This window comes from Micromys minutus (assembly GCF_963924665.1).
Source record: "Micromys minutus genome assembly, chromosome: 14".
Lineage (NCBI taxonomy): Eukaryota > Metazoa > Chordata > Mammalia > Rodentia > Muridae > Micromys > Micromys minutus.
In genome coordinates this window covers 28,907,830-28,912,669 of record NC_137983.1, presented here as the reverse complement: position 1 = coordinate 28,912,669, position 4,840 = coordinate 28,907,830, and positions in this window count along the sequence as shown.

Sequence of the window (4,840 nt, the reverse complement as noted above, 5' to 3'; positions counted from 1 at the left end):
TAGTCAGTTCTCAACTATCCTGTAGTTTTCCTTACTTTGCAGACTTTACTTATCAGCTGATCATTTAATTGTTGGATGGTTGCATCATATCGGCAGCATCAGGCAGAATGCCTGGTATAGTGAGGATACACGGTGGCCACATCATGGTCACTTGACTGACTACTTACGGAGCTGAAGAACCTACACTGTCCAAACAACGAGATCTCCCGGGCAACCGTAGTCGGACATCAACCCGGGTTCCACACACCTGTCCCTTCTCTTTCCTCAACCACACTCGTCATTTCTTACTTTCTGAGTCTTATTTTCTTTACAGAGGGAGACATGATAAGGGCAGTGTTCAGTGCGTATTTGGAAACTTCAATTTGTGTTTGATCTTAGAAGAACTATGATTATGTCCCACGTTGACCTCGAGGATCCGATTTCTATCTCAGAGTGTGGCTTTTAAGCTTTTTCTCTGTTCTCTAGGCTCTAAGATCAAATTTTAGGGTCTGTTTTTGCATTTCTAATAAACACGCACACATGACCAAACCAACCACAATCGTATGTTATTTGATCAAATCATGTCAGAAAAGACAAAAAAACACCCTTAAACACAAAGATCTTGAGAAGGGAAATATATGAATTGTGAAATACTCCCAGATTTAACCAAAATGATTCTTTCTACTTCAGAAGTGGATAAAGATTCCCACTCTTGGTGTGGTTAAAGCTGTGTTAACTGGGCTTTTCATTCTCACCAGGCCGATTGCTAGAGATGCTATTTCATGATAGTTTTGTTTGTGGTTCTGAGATTATAAATGTGGGCGACTGAAGTCTGTTATCATAGGCTCTTAGGAGTCAGGTGTGGTCAGTCCTATCACAGGGGCACCGTGAGTAGTCTGTGATCATTACCTTGAAGAAATGAGCAAACATTAGAAGCTAGAGTTTTCTTCTGGTCTTTTGTCTATCTTAAAATAAACGAGCTTTTTGAAATCTTCTTGATTGTCATTCCCTGTGTCATAAAGTCATAAATATTATTCCTTACCCACTGATATGTTGTTATGGTCTGTATGCTTTAAGTATGACTCCCCGAGGGCTCACGTGTTGAGGATTTTATATTTATGCCAATGTTCAGAGGTATAAGGACATTTAAAGGATGGGCACCAGGTCACTAGGTTATTAGGGGTCAGAAGGGATTAATATGGATGCCATGGTACTCCAGTTTCTGGTTTCTGGAATAGCAGTGTGTTCTGTCCTCTTTTCACACACTCTAAACCCTATAATGCCATTCACGTGTCATCATCAGAGCCAAGTGTCGTCAAACCTCCCAGAACTAAAAGCTAAAGAAACTCCTTTACTTCCTGAGGTAGATGGGAAAACACAGAGACCCACAACTGGACACTATGTAGAGAGTCAGAGACCTTGGAACACTCATTCCTAAATGGGAGGTCTCCATGACATCCCTCCCCTCTGAGTTCAGGAAACTACAGAAGAGTAGGTAGAAGTATTGTAAAAGCCAGAGGGGATGAAGGACACCAGAGAAAGGAGGCCTTTTAGACACAGACAGCTGATGCTCAGAGACTGAGGCCTGCACAGGTCTGGGCCAGATGGGGTCCCAGTGCTGAGAAGGGAAGTAGACACGTACCCACACCATAACCCAGAAGCTGTGTTCAGATGGTAACTACTCACAGATGAAAGAGTTAGTTCTCTCCAAGTGTCTCATTGGATATACAAACTACTCCTAAGGGTAGGCTCCATGCCCAATAGTAGATGGCCAACACAAAACAAACTCAGTGGCATTCAGAGCTTTGATGCTTTTTACAGCTCCTTTGCATATATTGTGTTTGGTTTTAAATTATATGTACATAACTGTAGGTCTGTGCACCTGAGTGTAGTTCCTGCAGGGACAAGTGGAGGACATTGAATCCCCTGAAGCTGGAGTTGCAGGCAGTTTGTAAGCTGCCTCATGTGGATGTTAGGAAGGGAACTGGGCTCCTCTGCAGCCACACCTGCTAGTAATTTATGGACAAGACTGTGGCCAACTTAAAAGGCCAGTATTTCTAACCAGGGGAAGGGGGCTGATAGGATAGCTATGCCTACAAGTAAGTTCCATGATTTCCAAAATTGAGTTGTCTCTAACTGCACATTGTTAATGGACATCATTACTGCTTTGTTGAATAAACATACAAATAAGGAAGCAGATTGTATTTACAGTTTTCTATGCTGCTGTGAGTCCCTTTGGGCCCTGGTTAATTATGGTTGAGTTTAATGAGGTTAGTGATCTTGGCGTGACCTTCTCAAGAACCACCAAGTCCCAGCTTTGAGGAGGACACTCCCCACCTCCCCTGGCAGCTGTGCTGTGGGAACCGTCCTCTCCACTGAAGGGGGAAGGGAAAGTGGTGGACAGTCCCCTTTTGCTGCAACAGCTCTAGATGTAGCAGCCTCAGGGGTTGGTTTTACTACTACTTTTCTGATTTGGGTGGCTCGTGCTCGGTTTTAATTGTTTTAGGCAAGCCTAGTGTTACACCGAATTAAAGCAGTGTGTGTGTCTTCTGGGGCTTATAGCATGCTGATCCAGGAAGAACTTTGATTCATGGCCTGGGGGGGGGGGGGAGTCTGTTTGCTTAGCATTTTCATCACAGAAAGGTGCTTGTGGAAAAAAATTATTTTAAAGTTGGATGATGGTGGAATCTTATTCATTTTTACTGATTCTTGATATAGATATGCATTAATTGGTTTGCATGTTAAGCCATTCTTCCATGTCATGAATAAATTCTACCTAGCTATTATGAGTACTTTTTTTTTTTTTACCACATGTTGAATTTGGGTTTATATTATTTTGGGGAGTTTTGCATCCATGTTCATTAGGGATACTCCTCAGCAGTTTTTTGTTTTTTAAATCTTTGTCCAGTTTTTAAGTGAGTGATGCTACCTAATAAGTTTGGAAGTATTAATTCTTTAGATAAACTGCTGTCCTTTAGATCATTATTGTTTTTATGTGGGGATGCATGTTCTGTGTGCTAATACATGTCTTGCATGTGTAGAAACCATGGGGCCACCTTGAGTGTCATTCCTCAAATACTATTTTGAGGAAGGCTTTCCCATTGGCCTGGTACCCAAGAAGTAGGCTAGGATAGCTAGTCAGGGGGCCCTAGGGATCTTCCTGGGTCCACACAGGATGCCCAACTGTTCTCACATGGGTTCTGGTAGATACTTATGCTTACAAAGCAAGTACTTCACCAGATCTGTTTTCATACAGCATTTAAGTGTTAATATCCTTCTATCAATGAAGCACTGTTATTCTTTTATATAAGCAGTTTTACTTAGCTTTTATTTTAAAAGGATCTTTTTCTCCATCTCTAACCTGGCCTTTGAGGTCATTTTCTTTCTGCCTAGGCTATATTTATTACTTCTCTGTCTTTCTCTTTTCTTCTTGGTATATTCAGGTGGGGCATTAGTATGAAACAGCTGCTGATCCGGAACTACATAACTCTGGTTGGTCCTCTGCTCCAATCTTCACGACTTTTCCCCAGAATACTCCTTGGCCCATAAATTTAACGGACTGATAATTAATTTTGTCTTTTACACATTTTCTTTCTTTCCTCTCTTTTTGCTTTAACTGTGTGTGTGTGTGTGTGTGTGTGTGTGTGTGTGTGTGTGCCTGCCTGATCACTTCTCAGTCTTCCACCCCCAGTGCCACAGTCACTTTGACAACACTTGTTGGACTCTCCATGATCTTGACCGTGGTCCAGACATTTACAGAGTCTGGAAGATACTACTGAGCCTTGCAAAGAAGGCAGGAGTCACTCGGGAACTCGATCCTCACTATGGACTGCCCCCATCCCCAGATGGTTTGTCCTTAAAGCATTGCAGCCCTGGGCGTAGGCACGAAGAGACTTTCCATAGCCTGCTCTGGTCTGGACATTAATGAAGAAGGCCTGGGAAATTTTGATTGTCTTAATCAGCATGGCTGCCAGCAACTACCTCACATGGATCGTCTCGTCTTTTCCTGGGAAATGGGAAACAGTCTCATAAGGTGGAGACACTTGGCTTGACAATTGTTTTCATTCAGCTTACAGAAGACACACTTTTGCTGTCCTTTCAACTCATGGCTGTTGGCAAAAATCCAATAGTCACCTAAATGGCTAAATTTTCCAATATTACCATTTTCTGGCTTAAAAAAACATTCAAATAGCTTCCCCATAATGTATATTCCCCATACTACACACACACACACACACACACACACACGTTTATGGATTTCTCTAGTATGCCAAGATTTGTTCTTTGAAAAATTCTCATTAGCTCTCTGTTTCTTTCATATCTATGATCTCATACTTTACCAGGATATAGATTAGGCGTTCTCATGTTCTCCCTACGCTTCCTTGGCTTAGAATTCATCACCTGACCCCGCCCACTGTGTCATATTCTTCACTTATGCCAGGAAACTAAATGTTCTTTCTTCTTCTTCTCTTCCGGGTGTCACTGTGTTCCTCAGGCTCCTGTTGTAGGTTCATGAACTCTTCTCTACAGCCTCTTAGGCATGGGACTGGGTTAGGCATATGCCACCATGCCTGGCTATTTCTCATGATTGAATTACTTATGGATTCATATGGAGCTTTATATCCTACCTACTGTTCCCCGGAAATGTAGCCTTTATACTCAGAGATTCTCTTAAAAATATCTCTGGCATCCCCCTCCCCAAGGTTTCAGGTATCCTAGCTTTGGTTGAGGCTTTCAGGTGTAATCTCGCTTAGAATTCATTCATCCCTAAGGATTCCTATTATCTTTCTGTGTTGTATGTGTTCTATGCTTTGGGTCCAGATATATTTAATCACATAATCCAAATAGACTAGTTGTTTCA